Source organism: Elephantulus edwardii, unplaced genomic scaffold, assembly GCF_000299155.1.
Source record: "Elephantulus edwardii isolate Elephantulus edwardi_28Jun2011 unplaced genomic scaffold, EleEdw1.0 scaffold00015, whole genome shotgun sequence".
Taxonomy (NCBI): Eukaryota; Metazoa; Chordata; class Mammalia; order Macroscelidea; family Macroscelididae; genus Elephantulus; species Elephantulus edwardii.
Window position 1 is genome coordinate 22,477,899 of NW_006399765.1, and position 20,640 is coordinate 22,498,538.

At 41.1% G+C, this 20,640-nt stretch overlaps 1 protein-coding gene and 1 pseudogene across 1 annotated transcript in view; both read right to left on the bottom strand.

Moving 5' to 3' along the window:
- B4GALT5 (UDP-Gal:betaGlcNAc beta 1,4- galactosyltransferase, polypeptide 5) overlaps positions 1-20,640 on the bottom strand; it is an 88,841-nt gene that overhangs the window by 39,536 nt on the left and 28,665 nt on the right. The window lies entirely within an intron of this gene.
- Positions 3,801-4,765, bottom strand: LOC102854608 (annotated as a pseudogene).

The following is a 20,640-nucleotide window of genomic DNA, read 5'->3' on the forward strand; positions in this document are numbered from 1 at the left end:
CCCAGTGCACTGGTCTAAGTGTATACTGGTCTAACCCTGTGGGGGAAACTATCTATAGACTAATCAAGGAGCCCAAAAAGGTTCTATCTCTGACTGAGCAATTTCAAGAATCTTCAAGCAATTTCAAACAGGGCATTGTAGGCACATAAGAAGGTTTGTGCTTTGCTCTGCTTTGGTAATTTTAAAAATAAAAAAATCCCTAAAAGCAAAAACTTGGAAAATAAAACTAGCAATAAGAGGTAAGTAGAATATGATACATAGACTTGATAGAGTTTGTTTAGTTAGGAGTCCAATTTACAAAAGCACATAGGACACCACCTAGCATGGACCATCATACATTCAAACAACAAACAAAGAGCTGGGTTATTCTGCACTAAGTTAACTACTGCTAAGGGGTGAGTACATGCATCATAAAAAAAAAAACAAACAAAGAGAAAAAACCCACCCTGGAAGCAAACTGGCTGATGTGAGGTCTTACAATCACACCAGTACACATTTGCTTCTTCTATTTTTCCAATTTACTACAATTGTTACTTTTTTTATGGTTGTTATCGTTGCTGATTGCCTTCCAGTCAAGCATGACTCATAGAGACCCTATGAACAAAAGGCCTGAAGCCCCTCTACAACTATCAACATTTATCAAAGTTCACAGAGTTTCTGGAGGCATGTTATTTAGGAAGTGGATGCCACTCCTACTTCCAACTCTTTTATGGTAATGGAGGGGGGAAATAAAGGACTCTTTCAAAGTCAGTCAAACGAAATTTAGCTCACATAATAACTGGCATTAATAAACACTTCTAATTCTACTCCTTAATTGCCAGGATTATTTGAGTAGGGAGACTAAAGTGTGAGAAATATAAAGTGTGCTAACCTGAGTAGCTGGCATATTTCAGTCATCCTTCATTAATACCATGGAAAACCAAACAATCATCTCATGGATTGACTGGTTTGGCAGTGATGTAATGAGGAACTCATTCTCCATGATATGTAACCCTTATTCACATCACTGCTCTGATCTAAAGAAAGAGCAGTTCCCCTAGGGTGTGGACTGCACTGTATATCTTACAAAAGATAAAAGGAGAGTGAAGCCAGTGAGGAGGTTCCTCAGTATCATTGGAAAAAACAAAAAAAAAAAAGCTGTGCCCTTTGGACCTGGGGTCTCTGCATGGAGGACCTTCTAGTTTCAAAACATTATTACCAAGAAATATCTGTAAGGAGAAGATCTCTAAGGAATACCAAGTTCTCACATCTTGAAAAGTCCTTCCCCCAGAGCTAAGAGGGAAAAAACTGGGACTTCTGGTAGACCGATGGATGAGGACTTGTGCTGCCAACCTCAATGCAGGCAATCTGAATGCACCAGCAGCTCCACATGAGAAAGACGGGCAGTCTTCTCCCATGAGATATACAACCTCTAAAAACCCACCAGGGGGTCAGCTATGAGTCAGTTTCAACTTGATGGCAATAAAAGTGAATGAGTGAGCCTCCTGAATTGTGACAGAATATATTTCTGCATGTTAAAGCCACTTCTGTATGTGGCTTTTCTGTGAAAGAAGCACTAGATAAGTAAGATACGTTTTTGCTAATTAATGTTTTTTAAAAATCTGACAAGCAATGGTATGTATAATTTCTTCTGTGTTACAGAAAACATATATGTACATAAATAAGTTTTCAAAACTGTACCTAAAAATGAGGGGAAAAAACTGTTTATCTCTGCTAAGTAGAATTATGGTAAACTGAGTTTTGTCACAGTACAGTATTTCCTTGTTCACCAGAAAAATATTTCCTGTGAAAATTCTTACACTAAACAAATCTGGACTGCCTTAAGCTTTCCAAAATTTCTACAGTGATTATAAATTACCTTTTGACACCAAAAACCAAAAAGACCTACTGCCACTGAGTTAATCCTGACTCCTAGTGACCCTTCACTGGCTTTCTGAGGCTGTCAGTCTTTAAAGGGGAAAACTATTCCTCTTTCCCCAGTTGTGCAGATGGTGGATCTGTTAGTTCAACACATTACATATATGGCAGCTATTCAGTGTAGCACATTTGACATATATCAACCCCTCCACTCAAGTAAGCTTGACAAATAAGCAGTGGAATTGGAAGTATTTTATTAACATCAAAAGGAAACTCCCCTTGGCACAATACCTATATGTTATTGTTGTTATGTGCCATTGAGTCACTTGTGACTCATAGTGACCCTATGACTCTATGACCCTATGGCCCTAAACTCTGCTCTATCCTGTGCCAGTCACACTGTCTCTGGCACTCCCATCCCGATTATCCCAGTCACTGAATCAATCCACCTTATAGAGGGCCTTCCCCTCCTGCGCTGTCCCTCCACCCTCCCCAGCATGATGTCTTTCTCCAAGGACCAGTCTCTCCTCACAACATGTCCAAAGTATGTTAGACGGAGCCTCAGAATCCTTGCCTCCAAGGAGCTTCCCGGTTTAACCCTTTCCAGAACAAATCTGTTTTCCTAGCAGTCCATGGTATTCTCAATACTCTTCTCCAACACCACAGCTCAAAGGCATCGATTCTCCTTCTATCCTCCTTGATCATTGTCCAACTCTCTGATGCATAACAAGTGATTGCGAAGACCATGGCCTGTATCAAACGCACCTTAGTCTCCAGGGAGACACCATTGCTCTTCAGTACTCTGGAGAGGTCCCTAACAGCAGACTTTCCCATGGCAATGTGCCTCTTAATTTCCTGGCGAAATACCTATATAATAACAGGAATTTAAGTCTAGCACACAGCCTTTCATTTATAAATAATGAATATGCATTTTTACACTGGAAAGAAAAGCATACAGACACAGCCAAGTCTTTGCCTTAATAAGGCTTTTCACCTCTCTATTGCTCCAGACCCAAATAAATTTTCCAACATTATTCTACTTCTGTCTACCTAAAATGAGTCACAATTATCCTAAAATGTTCGGGGTGTCTAGTCATAATTGCTAGAAGTCAATTTCCTGTGCCTCGTCTACACTCTACGAGTATATTTCCGTACGTACTTCTTTGGTCTACCTCTTGATCCTCTTTTGGAAAGAAGATTATTATTCTCCATGTTCTGTGGGGATAATATATTACAATCATATTATTTTTAGCCTGCAAGATTAGAACAGACTTAATGAGGTTATCTAGTCTTTGGGAATTAAGTGTTTCCAGGAAGAATAATTCCAGCTGATATTAACACCCAAATGGTGCAATGCATGAGATTACAGCCATGGACTCCTACACAAAGGCAAAATTTGCAATCAAAATTGCCTGAAAATTTCTCGCCTCCAAGGCATAAACAAAATAAGGTCTGAGGGTATGAGGCACTTTCTTAGCTTGGCTTTAGGAAAACATCTAGAAACACCTAGAAAGACAGCTTCTGGGCTATGCAGAACCATAATTATTTTTCTGTTAACTATCATATCACTGATATTCACAAACTGAAGCATCTTAAGACCCATCAAATTAATTTCAAAAGAAAAGCCAATCTACTCTACGAGGGAATGCTGGACTACTACCATAATTGGTTGAAGTCTGAACGATCCTGTATGTAATCTGGAGCATTAAAGTCAAATTCTTCTCACAGATTACATAACTGTGTAATGGAGAGATGTGTATAACAGAGATGAGGCAGGTACCACTTCACCATGAGATCAAACTTGGCAGTCACTAGCACAGGTACAAGCTAACATTACTTCTGGAATACTCTTGCTCAATGTTTTAAATCTAAATTTGATTGACAATGACTTTCCAGAGTACAGAAATACAAGGGACAAATGAACACACTCAAGTGACCCCAGGTCACTCCAGAATGTAGGACTTTCTACAAGGCAACTGGTTGAGGAGGGAGGGGAGGTTGTGCATGAGAGAGAGAGAAAGAGAGACTGAGAGAGAGAGAGAGGAAGGCGCAGGCTGCAATAGACTAAAGAGTCTATCATTGTTGCTATGTGATGTCAAGTCACCTGCACCTCATAGCGACCCCCTATATACAACAGCTCTGAACCCTCCTCTATCCTGCTCTAACCTCACCGTCTCTGACACATCTACCCCCACTATGCCAGTCACTGAGTCAATCCTCCTCAATGAGGGTCACCCTCTCATGCGCTGTCCCTCCACCCTCCCAAGCATGATGTCCCTCTCCAAGGACTGGTCCCTCCTTGCAACATGCACAAAGTGTGTCAGATGGAGCTTCAGTATCCTTGCCTCCAAGAGCAGCCTGGTTTCACCCTCTCCAGGATGAACCTGGGGTTTCTTTTTTTATTATTTTTATTTTTAATTGAGATTTTAATTAAAGTTTATAGAGAACTTGGATTTCCATTCATTCATTGTTGCACATGAACCTGTTTATTATCTTTTTTTTTTTTAAGTATAATTTCCATTTTATTTTCAGACGAGTTTCTTCTTCAGCCTTTAAGGAATCAAATCCTTCCATGGACTTTGGTGGTGGTCATGGAGCAGCACCTGCAGGTCTAAATCTAGGTGGAGGTGTTCAGTTGTTCCAGGCTTCACGAGATCGGTTCCTCACCACCTTGCTGGGAATGGCACAGCTCACACAGTAGTGCAGTTTCATGTAGAGCTTTGGAAGCGCGTATGCGTTGAAAACACTCGCTTCGGAAATGTCCCTGACGGCCGCTGCCTCTGCTATATTCCGAATTAAGAACTTCTTAATTGCCTTGTCTCTGGGCACGCACCGGGTACAGTTCGTGAAGCTGCACCTGGTCGCGGCCCTTTTTGGCATGACTGTCATTTCTCCTTTTCTTTGTCATGTTGGAAGCCAGGGTCCGAGAGCGAACCTGTTTATTCTCTTAACAGCCCATGCTGGACAATGACTAGGGATGACAGACGGAGAACTGATGCCTCTGAGCTGTGGTGCTGGAGAAGAGTACTGAATATACTGTGGACTCTTAAGAAGTACAACAAAACACAGTAAGTAACTTGGGAGGAGAAGACAGTTATTAAAAACAAACAAAAACACAACATTTTGAGTACCATGGAGGAAACACAAACCAAACAGCAAAATACAGAAAACTGAAAATAAAACTAATTTAAGGAACAAATAAATTTTTTTTAAAAACCAACATAAATACAAATCAGGGTGTAGAAATACTGTTAATTTTCTCAGTTATTATCATGGCCTTGGGTTCCAAAGGAGACTACTTTTATTGTTTAAGAGGTACTTGTTGATGTATTTAGGGGTTAAATGTTATGATTAACAATCTACAATTTCATTTCAAATGGCGCAGGGAGCAAAAACAGGCAGCCAGAGTTAAAACAAATACAGAAAAACAGTATTACAGGTTGACTCTGGATGGAGGTTAAATGTTGACTAAGTTAAGTCATCCTTTTCAATTTTTTGTATGTTTCAGTTTTTTTCACAGTAAAATACGGGAGTTCCATTTTGGAAGCACTTAAAGTGCCAACTAAACTTCAAGTATATCAAGAATCTTGCAACTGAGTCAAGAAGGGGGAAATACCCTAGTGACGTTCACATAACAGTTTAATAATCCAGTGGCTATTTTTTTGAGGGGAGGGGCTTTATTTGGTTTTCAGAATCAAGAATTACAGTCACTAGACCTATAATTTCGTAGGAAAATTTCATTTCCATTATCAAGAAATCTTATTGCTGTGCTTTCCCTTAAAGTATCTAAATGGCTTTCTACTGCTGGTCAAGTTCAAAGTCCAAAGTCCTCTTGCTTCAATTTGTCCCAGGGGAGTCCACACAACCCAGCTCCTTGCTAGGAGCTGGAATCAGCTTGATGCCAGTGGATTGGTTTTGTCCCTGAAATTTCCGTTCTTGGCAGCCACATTGGCCTATGAGCCACCCACAGTCCTACTGCCTGGAATTTACGGTAAAATCCCCAAGATTTAGAAAAGGGAAAAGTCCCCTCGGAAAAGGATTCTGTCATAACAAAAGCAAGGACGAGGAATGAGGGGAAACACATGCAAGAGAAGAAAATGGAGGAAAAAATATTCCAGTTCAGACAAACTAGGTCTGCCCACCTAGCAAGGGGGGGATGGGGGGGGTTTCCTGGGGCTCTTAATTACACTGCTTGAAAAAAGTACTAACTCCAGTCAAAAAGCAATAGGCCTACACACCCCACAATGCGGGGTTAGGGACAACAACACACATATGACACCCAAGGAGAGGTTGGGAATTAAGACCAAAGATGACCTTCGGATACTGATCCTGTGTAATATAACAAAAATTAAATTACTGTGCTCTGTAATAGATTTAGCTCCTTATTTTTAAATATTAACAAGGTTACTAGAGGGACTAAGTTTACCAAGGGATAAGCATCCTAACTGTACCTCCCAGTTCACTCTGAGGCCAATTAACATTTCCCACCACGCCCAGCCACAGACTCTCTGGGTGTTCAAAGTTGCTTATGGCCCTTGTGGACTTATCAGCAGATGCCCTGAAACCTATTACCACCAATGCACTGGGGGCTTGGGGCTCAGGAGGCAAAGTGTGGGCTCTCCTAACAGCCCCAGCACATTTTGTATGTGTGCACTTTGCTTTGTTTCTCTGGTTGCCCCTAAGATCCGAAAGGCAATGTGGCTATTTGATTTTCAGTCTCTCTTGTCACCTTGGTTTTCCCTTCTCACAGTTATTTTTAAAAACAGCCAATGCCTAACTGTCAGTAGCCATCTGTGCTTTTCACAATTAGATCACTGTTAATAAGGAGAAAAATCTTCAGCTCTAGACTTTATTTCAACAACCTGGCAAATCATAAAAGGGTTGAGTGATTTCATCTTCCACCAAGGTCAGCATACTCGGAGGCAGATACAAGCCACCCTGAAAAACAAAAACAAACCTCATTCTTGAATTCACATGACTGTAGTCCTAAATCTTCAGGCTATGAAGTTTTTATTACCACCTCTCTCCCTCATATCTTAGCCCTAGGCTGCCAAATAAAGCCAGTCAGGTCCCTGCTTCTAACTTGTAACTAACAAATCATTGAGGGATCAAAATACTCTGTTGTAACTAACAAATCATCAAAGGATTAAAATACTATCTGGCTATATGAATGATAAAGGTTTTAATTTTTTTTAAAAAAATACTAACTGGCTAAAAGTGAATATATATAGTTCTGAGAAGAGCTGTTAACCATATCAAAATAAAAGAAAAAAAATCACCTTAAAAAAAATCAGAAACAACCTTGAACTTGAGCGGCCTCTTCATGAATTCACAGAAAGCCTTGAAGTGCCTTTTGCTAATTTGCAGCTAGAGCACAGTGCATTCAAGACAGGGATGTTCACAGCAAGACACTAATATGGGTAATTTTATGAGATTATGTCTGCATTTGTGCGAAATAATTTATATTGGGCGATAATAAAAGCAGAGATGAAGTTAATCTATTAGCAGAAGATTGTGCTAACCCTTTCAAAGACCAGAGGAGGAAATGTACCTTCCTATTAATCCCTTCTCTTTCGGGCCCCACTCGAGCGCTTCACACTCAAACTCAAACCTCACTGCCATGGAGTTGGAACCGACTAGAAGCTGACCTTCCTTTGGGTTTCTAAGGCTGTAAATCACCCAGGAGGAAACAACCCAACTTCTGCCCCACGAGATTCAGACCACCAGGAGATTCAGACCACCAGAGGGGCTTGACTTTCGGGTTAGCAGTACAGCCTCCTAGGGACTGGTCACCAGGACTGCCCACTTGAGTACTTAGTTGTGGTGACGTCTGTGAAGGCCCACAAGCACTAGGAATAGAGCAGACATGTCCATCCTACTCAGAAAAGGGCTGATGAATGAGGGGCACAAGGAGGGAGGAGGAGTTTCCACAAATTAAAAAACCCAACCCAATCAAGCTCCACCTGACCTACTGTTCCAACCCAACCAACCAACCAACCAACAAGGTCAATTGGCTCTTAAATGCTGTGTTTTTAAGAGGATTCGTATCCACTGTTTCCTGGTGTGTAATGAATGGGAATTACCCAGAGAAGGAAATGACTTCCAATTACGTGAAATCATCATCATTCCACAAGTATGGGACAGAGACATTCCAACACTAGTGCATGCAGTGCTTGGCTTATCTTTACAAAGCCATGGTGTCTGTGCCGACTTCTGGTTCCCCGGCTTCTTTCCACAATCACTCCAGCAGAACTTTCTGACTCTACGGTAAACAACAATAGTCTTAAGGTAACCTACACACACACACACACACACACACACACACACACACACACACACACAATAACAACACATAATAAGGGTCAATGATACACATATTTGGTTAAGATGATAAATGATATCTTTAAATCATATGTCAGCACATGCCTGTAATAGAAAAGATATTTTCCACTTTGGACATAAAACAAATAAATTTGTATTGCTTCAGAGCAGAGAACAATGGCAAAGGAGGTGACATTAGAAGTGTGGCTAGATTTTGCTCCTCCTGGTCAAATATAGCCAAGGACTACTGGCTAAATTAAAGTATCAAGGTCAATTTGGTTACTAATTCCCCAAAGATAGCCTGAGGGCCTCCAGACAGAGAAAAACCAACCCTGGAATTCAAACAGGACTGCTGGATGCACATCATTGCATTATTCATAGCCCAGAACAGGTGAACAAAAATTTGGTTGAACGAGAGTTCAAGCTCCTTCCTAAGCCCCACCTGACCTACTGTTCCAACAATTTAGATGTCTTCTGCTTGCAAATAGCTGGGAGTTAACCGTAAGCCGGGTACAACCATGGGTCCTTAAATGGGTACACCCATCCAGAGTGCATCCCAGAGCTGTGGGTGCCTCTCCGAGGCACACCTGCTAATGAGCGGGCCATAAGATGTTGAAACAAGCAGAGAGTATATGCTTGCTAAACTATATAACCACTTAGCCCTGGAAGCCACTCTTTCAGAAGTGAGAATGACACATAAAAAGGTCACACCTTCTCAACCTTCATCACTGCACAAGTCTTAATCAGGAAGAAAAAAAAAACCGAGGCTTCAATTAAAAGCAAACTGAGAACCAACCATCATTCTGATTCAACTAATAAATGTTCATGCTCTTTCCATTTGGGCTTTTGTCTACTGCCATTAGTATTTTAAGTCAAAACCTTTATTTGTTCATTGACACAAACACATAGACAAAAGCAGCAAACCCAATGCTCTTAAGTAGATTCTGACTGCTGGAGGGCCTCCATTTGCTTTCTGAGGCTCTAAGTCTTGGCAGGAACAAACGGCTTCATCTTTCTCCTCTGGAGCAGCTGGTAGGCCGTAGCTTCCTGCCTGTGGTACTCAACTCAGAGCACCAGGCTCCTATACTACTTGCTCACTAAGTATCTGTTCACCAGCTACTGTTATCATAGACTGAGCTTGAAGCCCTTGACTAATCAAATGATTACAAATAAGTCCTCTGAGGTCTTACATGCAACTCTGAGGTCTACATTTCCGTGAAAAGCTCTCTTCTTTCCCATTATCATCATTTCAGAAAGTGAGCTGACCAAAGAAATTGGCCAAAAGTCAGTAATCTACTTAAAGAACTACAGCGATAGGTACTACCCTTGGCTAGCTATTAAGCATTAGTCATTTCCATCAGTGAACCACGAACCAGAAAGCCGCGGCACATGAGCCACCGTGCTCCACCGGTGAGCTACATCTCCAGACCCAGTCATTTCCATCAGAATATCTAATTTACTACTACTACTTTTTTCTTTACATTAAACAATTATAATTACAATTGTCTTGGTCTGGAAACATCTAAAATGAAACTAAAGTTAAAAAGGAAAATTAAAAAAAAATAAGAAAATTCATCTAGGACTTGGTGATCACTGTTTTCCAAAGCCATTTAAATACAGGCACAGTTCTTTATTGCTAATGAGGCTTTTTAAAATGACAAAGTCCTAGAGAACTCTGGCAGGAAGAAACTGGCTGTCAATGCAAAGCCACGCTGATTGAATCCACCAACCTTTCTTCAGAAGAATGAAGGGCAATCTCCTTCCACTGTGATGTACAGCCTCTGAAAACCTGGTGGAGGGTCAGCTATGTCCAACAGGCCCAAAGCTGAGCTCCAAACAAGCTCTAATATATATGTATGTATTGGAAGGAGGAGTGGCATTCATTTCCCTAATAGCTTGCCTCCCGAAACCCTATGAACCTGGAGAGAGGATGAGAGACACTCAGTGTTGAGGACTCTACTTCATAGGGTCGCTATGAGTCGCCTGCAACTCGATGGTACTTAACAACAACAACTATCTATCTATCTATCTAGTCCTTGCCTACTAAATCATTGCATTAAAAAAATCCAAAATCTATGGCCAAAGCCCAAAGCTAACCACAATACAAGAAAGTGAGGACAATGAATACTTTGATCTTCCCTTTCACAATCATCATTGTTTTTTGCACTGCTGGGGTGCTGGGGTGCTGCAGTGCACTGTGGGACAAGGGAGCAGGGTCACCAGAACAGGGCTGAACCAGGCCTTGATGAGTCCTTTTCCCTCAAGATAAACTGAATCAGAACCTGTACTTTAACATGATCCCCAGTTAGGACCCCAGCTATACACATCTCATGGGGAACCAACTAATTTGAAGCCCTGACTGGAAGCTACACTAAACCAAGGCCCCATCTTGAAAAATAATCTTGCCTCTCGTTTTCTTTTCTCTGTAATACCCACCCCACCCCAATTGCCAGCCTTGAAGGAGAGAGGAAACCTTTCTTGTCTGCACTCTCTGCCCTCCTGCTCTGGAGGGTTGCTGTGCCTTGCTTATGATACCAAATGGGGTTAAACAAACAGCACCTTGTTCACATGTCAACCAAGATGAGCCTTCAGGGCACCTGACTTCTGAGCCCCAAAGGACAGGTAGGTTTCCCTCAGGGCACAATCTCGCCATAAATTCTGCTATTCTCAACAGGCTAGGAGGAGATCTGGTGAAGAAGTCATTTTCTCACCACACCTGTTTTAAAGTGACAGGCAAACATTGTAGAAATTATCCCAAAACAGCATCTATCCAACTAGACAGCTATAAAATTATGTTCTCTAAAATATCATCCCCTAAATTTATTGAATCCAGAAAGAGAAAATCTAGTCTGTCTTTAAACTATCACTGGTATACATTTTTTCCAATTAAAAAGAATTAGTATCTTCATCTTAGCCAGAAACTAAATTGCCCAGCTACTTAACATTGCTATAATTATTCTACGTGTACCACAAATGAAAGACAGCTTCATGCACTCAAGAGCCACTTCAACAAACTCTTAAAGCTTCCCAAACACAGACCCCAGGATTATTCTGGAACACAAGGCTGAGTTAATGCTCCTCTTTGTAGGCAACAAATAAGATCCAGTACATGGTTTCTTTAATTACTCAGAGAAGTTTGTTTTGTTTCTTTTTTTAAAAAAGAAGTCATATAAAGTACAATAAAGCTGGGGGAGGGGCTTGCTATCAAGTCACTTATAAACCATGGTACCCCCTGTGTTTCAGAGAGCTGCACAACACAGGATTTTCAGTGCTGTAATCTTTGAAAGAAGAGCACCAGGCCTTTCTTCTTAGGCACTTTTGAGTGGATTTAAATCATCAACTTTGGTGTCAGTAGTGGAACTCAAAGCCATTTGTACTATGCAGGAATGCCTAATCTGAGTTCTATACTTAAAATTCACTTAAGAGTTAAAAGTGTTTGTAAAACAATGAAAGAATTTTTCTTTTACTTTTCAAAGAGAAGAGTGTACTGGGGGGGAGGTGGCAGGGAGAAAAGTGTAACAATAAATGAATGGAAATCCAAAGTCTCTGTAAATTTTCATTAAAATTAATAATAAAAAAATTTTTAGAAGAGTCAAAAGTGTTATATGTATTCACAATCAGAAGTAATACTCTCAAAGTTGCAAAACCTTCCCAGCAAAGATAAAATAATTCTCATTCCAATGCCAGGGGTCCTAAGACTCAGATCTTGAGCTTCTCCATCTACACTCCCTTGGTGACCTTATCCAGTCTCAAAACTTTAAATGTCAAGTACATGCTGAAGACTTCTAAATTTATCTGTTCAGTACCTCTTCCCAAACATCAGGCTTGTTGTCTGCTAAGTGTCAATTCAGCATCTTCATGTAGATGTCCTAACAGTCACCTCAAACTTAAATGAGTCCCCAAACCAAACTGCTGTCCTCACTGCTCACAAACCTGCTATCTTCAGGTTACTAGGAACCCTACCCTCTCATCTCTCTGCCATCTGATTCTCACCCTGATAGCCACAAACATCCACTTAAAACATAAATTATCTCTTTCCTCTTTATTCAAATGAACTCTCTAAAGTGACTTCACAGCCTTAAATGACACATAAAATCTTTCAGAGAGTCACAACTATTATCCTTTTTTTAAGTAAGGCTTTTACTTTAGAATACTTTCCGTTTACAGAAAAAGTCGCAGAAAGCAGAGTTCTAGTGCTTTAGTTATTTGATCCATGTCATTGTTCTGTGAAAAGAGAACCATTTCCGAAGCTACACTTGAAATCCATGACAGCATTAGGAACTGTCACTGTGAGAAAAATTCCAATTTAAGCCTTTAAACATCCCACAGCCAATTAGGTGAATTAATGTTAAGATGCATCAAACAGGAACAAGAGCAAAGATGCTCATCACAAATGAGCTATTTCTCCCCATTGCCCGCTCCAAGAGGAGCCTTGGCAGGTGTGACGTGATATCCTCAACACACCACAAACTCGGTGGCTTCAAAATTCCCCCCCCCCCCCCCCATCATGATGCTGTCCTTCCTAAGCAGCCACACATGAAAAGCCCTGAGGCCCTTGCATGTGAAGGCAGCAGGGGCAGCAGCTGCTGAGCTCCACTCTGCGTGGCCATCCAGAATGCTGTGCGCTGGCAAAGGTAAGGGGGGAAAGATGCTGGCTCCAAGCCTCGATTCCCAGTGTTTCGTGAACTACTCATTACTTGTCCTGTCTCCTGCTAGCTGTTTGACTCCCAGCAGCTGTCCACCAGAAAGGCAATATGGAGGTATCCTTTTAGATTTTACTGAATAGTAAAGACTTGGAGGAGACATAAGCAGACTATAGCTAGACAAATGGGAAAACAGCTATTGTCCCAGAAATCACATGCAATTCACACTAAGCTTCATGTGACAGGCATTGCTGGGTGGGTCTTAAAGCTTTATTCTTTGAGGCAGAAGAAAATTTTCTGAATGAAAGCTATAGTTGGCGTATTTAAGGTGAAAACACTTTTATGTGATACAGCAAGAAAAATGGCAGCTTTTGAGCATTGCAGAGGGATTTCTCCTCTTAACTGGGTGGGGCTGCTGCTACAACAATCTTCTCTGACTCAGCTCCTAACAGAGAATACCATAAAAAAATCCATGCATTATTAATCAGGGCTCTGGTATCAAAGCAGAATGATTTGGAAAACAGGAAGAAAGATGTCTGCAGAATAAGAGAGAAACACAGCTTAAATAACTTGGCACAGCCATGCCATTCAGAAATGTCCATTCTGTCGTAGCTCTTCAAGATGCTGTCTTTTCCTTTCAGCCTTTAGTTTGAGCCCTAATACTGTTCTCTTTATTAACTGCCTGCTTTATGATCCACATGACTTTTTCCATTCTGAGTGGTTTTCTGTGTTTATTTGCTGCCATTAGTTATTTCAGTCTGACTTTTCCATCAGTTTAAAGAATCACTGTAAGTAGGTCCTCCCACCCATCTGTCAGTTTGTTGTACTGCGGTGGCTTGTGTGTGGTGTGTTGTGATTCTAGAAGTTATGCCACCAGTGTTGCAAATACCAGTAGGGTCACCTGACTGGTTTTAGTGAAGCTTCCAAACTGAAACAGATTAGGAGGAAATAAAAGTCTGATAATCTACTTTGAAAAATTCGCTCAAAGAACTCCTGGGGATCATGGCAGAATATTATCCAATGTGGTTTTGGAAGTCTCTTAGGTTGGAAAGAGACCATGGACCGAAACACAACTCGATCATGAGAGCGGGCTCAGGCTCAGGCAGCATCACATCGCATGCTACATGAGGAGCCATGAGTGGAGCTGACTGGTCAGCATGTGTTAAGTCACGATGAAGACAGACAGCTACAGTGTTGTTCTGTGAAGTGTATGAAGGAAATAGCACAGGAGGTTGTAACCACTGTAATCACTTAGAAATCAAGACAGTCTGTTTTCTCTACACTAGAACACATGATCTAAGATCCCAACTCACAGAAGGCTAGTTAATAGTCGAGGAGGAAAAACTTCATTTAGTCTAATAAGCACCTTAGGGCCCCAGAGAAACACATCTAACAGCCAATTATCAGGCAAGGGATGAAGCTGAAATGTGCAGTCCAAGGTCAAAGATAAATGACTTGAGTAACTCAAAATTCCATGCCACTTTTCTGGAAACAAAACAAGTTGGGGTGGGGTGGAAATAAAAAATAAAACAAAAAATCAACTTAGAGAAAGGAATTATCCTTTACACCAGTGGTCCTCAATCACGAGACAGTCAGCAGTATCTCAAGACATTTAAAAGGAACGTTGGTACACGCTGTTGTTGTTGTTGTGGTACCCTTGAGTGGGAACCAGCCCACCGCTGACCCTCAGCAGGTTTTCAGGGCAGCAAATAGAGTGGGAGGAGACTGTCCACCCGTCTGTGGCAGAGCAGCTGGTGGCCTCGAACCACTGTGCCTTTGGGATTCCAGTGCAGATTCTTACCACTAGACCAGCAGCTCCAAGGGTGAAAACTGAGGCAGCCTCCTCATGCTAAGATTCCCACTCTCAGAAACCCAGTGGAGGGTTACTATGAGTTACAAGGATTAGCTCCATGGCAGTGGGTTTGGCTCTGGTTTTAGAAACACTTATGGTTGTCACAAACTGGGAAAGGGGTTACTACTGACATCTGGTTAATACCAGGGGTGCTTCTAAACATCATCCTACAATGCACAAAGCAGCCTCGACAACAAGGAATTACCCAACCCCAAATGTTACAAGAGCGTAGGCTGAGGAACTTCGCCTTCGACAAACCATTTACTTATTTGTGCTAATGATGCTGTTGGGTGCCACTGAATTGACTATGACTCATAACAACTCTATGAACAGACCTGAACCCTAACCTATCCTGTGCCATCCTCATTATCTCTGCCACACTTGAGCATGGCGTGCTGTCATTGCACCTCTCTGGTTTGTACCAGTAATTGCTTTTAAAAGTATAGTTGTACTGTATAAATGGTAAGTTTATATTGGCTGGTTGACCTTTGGATTAATAAACAGATCATATTTCTTTCCTATTCCCATGAATTGACCATTTCTTCCTCAATAACAGAAGCATAACGGACACATACCGTATTTTCTGTACTGTAAGGAACAGAAGACAGGTGCCAGATTTGTGCAAATCTGCTTGCAATAGAGTCGCTTGTGGCAGCCTAGGGCTCTCTCAAAAGTTAACCAGGAAAACCAAGAGCTACGAAAGCTACTGAAGCAGCGAGACCTTGTTGCTGTTAGGTGCCATCGAGTCAGAAGCAACTCATAGCTGAACTTCCAGGGGGTGTTCAGAGCTTGCTCAGCTTTCTGCCACGGAACAGCTGCTAGATTTGAACCATCTGCCTTTGACTTGGCAGCACAATTTCTTACTACTACACCAGGGACAAAATCCTAGAGAAGGGTAAGTTCCTAAGAGATAAGCCAACATATCCAGCTGCTTCTTTCCCTTGGGGCACTTGCCAATTCTGAGCACAGGACCAAAAAACAAACAGTCTAAGTAGAGGACTATTGTCACTACTGAGAGACAGAGAACTGGCAGGGAGTTTGGCAGTATTTCAAAGACATAAAAATAGAGATTTAAGAAGTCAGAATTCTTGTGAAAATAACGGAACCATTTTTCCATTAAGATATTTGCCGATTTTGAGAGCTGCACAGGTCAGGATGCTCAGACCCCAAACAGAATGTCTCTGAAGTGCATGGCAGTGTTCTCCTCAATCTCATGTACTGAGGAGACAAGTAGTGCAGGTCAGAACACACTGTGGGCTGGAGGTCATGATGAATCCCTGAGTTTGTCACTTGGACTCCTGCAGGACACCAGAAATACTGACAAACCAGAAGGATATGGAGCTTTACCAAAACTGCACCCAGCCTTGGTCAGACCCATCCTAGCTTTCTCTATAGGAAGAGAACATCATGCAGAAGCAATTTTTATACATAATGTTCACTTATCATCAAAATTGCCAGATATGCCAGGAAACAGAATCAAACTATTAGAAGCCAAAAGAAAACACAGACAATGGGAAAAGATCCATAGATGAACTGTTGTTGTTGTTGTTAAGTATCGTCGAGTTATAGACAACTCATAGCGACCCTATGAACAAAAGACCTGAACATTTGTATAACTTTCATTGTTTCTCCAGGTTCATAGAGTTTCCAGAGGCAAGCTATTTCAGAAGTGGATGCCATTCCTGCTTCCAAGCTTCTTTTAATCGGGGAGCTCCACCAAACACTGTCCACCATGGGTGACTATTATCGCCTATGACACATCAGTGTTAACAGTGTTCAGAATCACAGCAACCATGAGTTACCTCTGTACAGCAAATGGACAGACCAGGGCTATGCCACTTAGAATGTACGACTAAAAACAATTAAAACTGGGCCTGAGTGGCGGAAATTAAAATCACCCACCTTTGGCTTGGTAGCATCACTTTTTTGTCCACTGGGCCAACTGGGCGCTCTCTATGTTGCACAGATGAACTAACACTGGCATTATCACTCATGAGTTTTAAAAAGAAATATGTCCAGAACAAAAAGCTATGTTCATGGAAAGGAACGCTAGTGGTGCAAATAGCGTGCATCTGATGACTAGCCAAAAGGCTGACAGTTTGAACCCAGCCAAAAGCTCTACGGCAGAAAGGCCTGACAATCTACTTCTGTGAAGATTACAGGCAAGAAAACCATGAGACAGTTCGTCTCTGTCACCTGGGGTCACTATGGACCCATTATGGGGTCAAAATTGACCCAACAACAACAGTATGTTCAAGAAAACAGAGAATGCACACCCATGTTTATTGCAGCTTTGTTCACAATAGCAAGGAGTTGGAAACAACCTAAGTTCCCATAAACAAAGGAATGGAAAGAGAAGGTGTGGTATATTCACACAATGGAATACTAAACTGCACTGAAAAACAAGGAACTCATGCAATATTATTCAAAATGGTTGACTCTGGAGAACATTATGCGGAGTGAAATATCCCAATCACAAAAGGACAAATACTGCATGGTGCCACTGTTGTAGAACGGGACTGACCTTGGGGTTGGGGAGAGACTGAGTAACATGGGTTCAATAATGTATACTGCACTAAAACAGAGGAGGGAGAAAACTGTTTAAATGAGATATGTGATTAGGTATTTCTGTCATGACAGGAGTCTAGAACGGTGATTACATGGTGGAGTGGAGCTAGAGGAGGGTTTGTAAAACAATGAAAGAATTTTTCTTTTACTTTTCCAAGAGGGTAGTGTTCTGGGGGGGGAGCCTTGGGAGGGGACAAATGTGCAACAACGAATGAATGGAAATCCAAAGCCTCTGTAAATTTTTACTGAAATTAATAACAAATTTAAATTTTTTAAAAATATAACTGCTCATGCTAGTAACATTATATTGTGACATAGAGGAGGAATAGTGGAAATGTATCCACATTTACAATATTCCTCTTACAAAAACCATTTATGGAAAATAGGAACCGCATTGGAACATGTATCTCTGGATTGGAAATGATCATATTGTTAATATTTCTAGCCTTAAGCTTAAAAGATTATAATGTTCAAAATTATTTGTTATACATTTGTTTAAATTTTCCCCTCTTTTAACAACTGGGATCTAGAGGGAAGAGAAAAGACCAGAGAATGGCCAAAATTATTGAGGCAGCTATTGCTGCCAGTTTAGGGACTGTGTCAGGAAAAGGAAGTATTACTAATATACAGTGCCACCCAAAGGTAATAAAGGAGGTCAGAATTGCTTCCACTGTGGAAAGCTGGGCCACTTCAGTAGACAGTGTCACAGACGAGAGCCACAGATAGGCAAGGGAGTAGAGAGGAAGCTCCCACTCACTTGCTTTAAGTGTAGATCTGAAGGACATTTGGCCAAGGGTGGCCCACATCAGGTCCTCATGGCTGACAGGACTGACAGGCCCCAGCTCCCAGCTGGAAACAAAGGAGGACGCTTCAACGATTTAGATCCTCCCAGAAGAGCTGTGGGTGAGCATTAACATTACTGGTAAGTATATTCGTTTTCTCCTGGACACAAGAGCCTACTATTTGGTTCTAAAAGCCTTCTGAGGTCCCAACTCTTCTCACTATTTCTTAGTTGTTGGAATTGACAGAAAACCTCATAAGCAGTTCCTTACTTCACCTCTGCCTTGCATGTGGACTTCCAAATTGTAAAACAACCTAGTGGTAGATGGAATTTGCTCCAGGACTTAAGAACAATAAATGACATCTTGTGGTTCCTAACCTTTATACTATAATAGACAAAGTGCTAGTCAATAGGCCTTTTATTGTAAGAACTACCTTCCCTCTGTAACTTGATTTGTGCCACTATTAGAGCCTCTACTTGGAATATTATTGCTTTTTAATTTTTGACTCATGTACTTTTAACTAGTTAAATTTGTGTCTTCTAGGCTGCGACACTTCCAAGATACATCTTCAAGGCTAAGCACAATGGTAACAGTGCCTCTAAATACCAAAATCAATCTCCATAATAGTCTATGTGTTTCCTATTGCCAAAGGGGCCCTTTAGAGTAGTGAGAGAAGATCTTCACCCTGAAACCCACAGTGTCCCTTTTCAGCAGGAAGTAGCTAAGAGAATACACCATCCCCTTTTCCTTATGAATCAGGGGAAGTCTCTCTCAGGGAGGAGTGATAGGGAATGGCAAAGGACACACTGACAAAGGAGATCAATCAGAACTGGCTTTGACAAGCACTGTGGCAATTGGACAATTAACACAGACATTCAAGGGGGGGAGAAAGAAGAACAAACTGAGGAGGAAGGTAGAGAAAACAGTGCAACAATGAATGAATGAAAACCTAAAATCTCTGTAAATGTTCATTAAAACTAATAAAATTTAATAATAAATTAAAAAAAAAAACCAGAAGAGATAGGGGGAATCTATTTTTAAAAAATCAAATAAAAAATCCTAAAACTGAGAAACACAATAACTAAAATGAAGAATTTACTAGATGGATCTAATACTGAGTAAATCACAGCACAAAAGGGAACTGGTAAAGTAAAAGTCAGGTCAATGGAAAAAATTGATGTTTAGGGAAGAGGGACAGAGAGGAAAATAGATATTGAGTGTTAGCCCTAAAATGTATCTTGTCCAAACAATGTTTATGCTATTCCTTGACAATTATATAAGGTATATTAGTCTATCATTTCTATGATGAAATAATACTTCTTTAAAACAGTCTTTAGATTCTTAATATAGTAATAATGAAGAGTTCAATAATTCTCCACTTCCATGCTATCAATATCAAAGTTAAAATTACCAAAGCCGTGTTGCTGGGGTTAGTTAGGTATCATCGAGTCAAATATAAACCACAGCACACCAAGGGAAAACAGATCTGAACTTTGTCCTATCTGGCTTTAAAGGTTCCAATTTCCCCTTCATAGTCCATATATGTAGGCACTTATGGAGGCAAACTCAAAAGAACAAACAAGCCTGTCTTTGACAGAGTGTAAGGTGGGTGTTATCTAGAGGCAAAGATGGTAAAACTTCATTTCACATATTTTGGGCATGTTGTCAAGAGGGACTAGTTTTAAACTAAGAAGCGGGGGGTGGGGGGGAGGACATCATACAGGGAAAGGTCAAAGAAAAACAGACTTCAACAAGATACAGTAACTGTTAACAATAGGCTAGAATCTATGAGAGATTGTGAGAATAATGCAGGATAGTGCAAGGCCCTGAGTCACAGCTGACTGGATAGTAAGTACCTAACAACCACCACCATAGGGAAGAATCCCCACCCCTAAATTTCCATCTACTCTTCTCAAGTTCTTGGCTTCTGTCCATTTATGACCAAACCCAGCCCTTGCATTGCCTCCTTTGCTGTGAACTCAAGTTACTTGTCTTTATTTGGCAACTAGTTAAATGAGCATAAATTAGCAGATTACGCTTGTGCTCCTAGAGTGTTAACAGATGGCAGTGAGAGGCTGCGAAATGGTGCTTGCTGAATCAGCAGAACTTCTGAGTGGTAAGTGATAAATAAGAAATGATTAATTTATTAATAACATTTGTCAATGGAGAAATATGAGTCATTCTGATATAAACAAAAGGTTAGGACAATCAAGTTTGCTTTAGATAATCCTACCACATGAAAGTAACATCAGAGAAGGTCCCTCTGTGGTACATTAGAGAGTTCACATTTTCTTACAGGACTGAAAACCTGACAGTCACTTTGCCTCTCAGCCAGTCACTCACCGCCTTGATGGAAAACGACTCCCGGCTGACTCAGTCTGTAAATGGCACTGAGGAGCTCGCCCACCTCTGCGTTAGCAGTGCAGCTCCCTACGGATGATGCCAGCAGAGCTCCTGGTCACACTAAAGTGCTTGTACCGAGCTATGTAAAAGGCGACATCTAATACGAGATCAGTCACGTTCACAGACATCCTCCCCCAACTGGAAGGAAATGGCACTCAAGTGTGACCAGTGGGTTATCTCTGGGTTTTAGACTGTCCTTATTTTCTTTATCCTT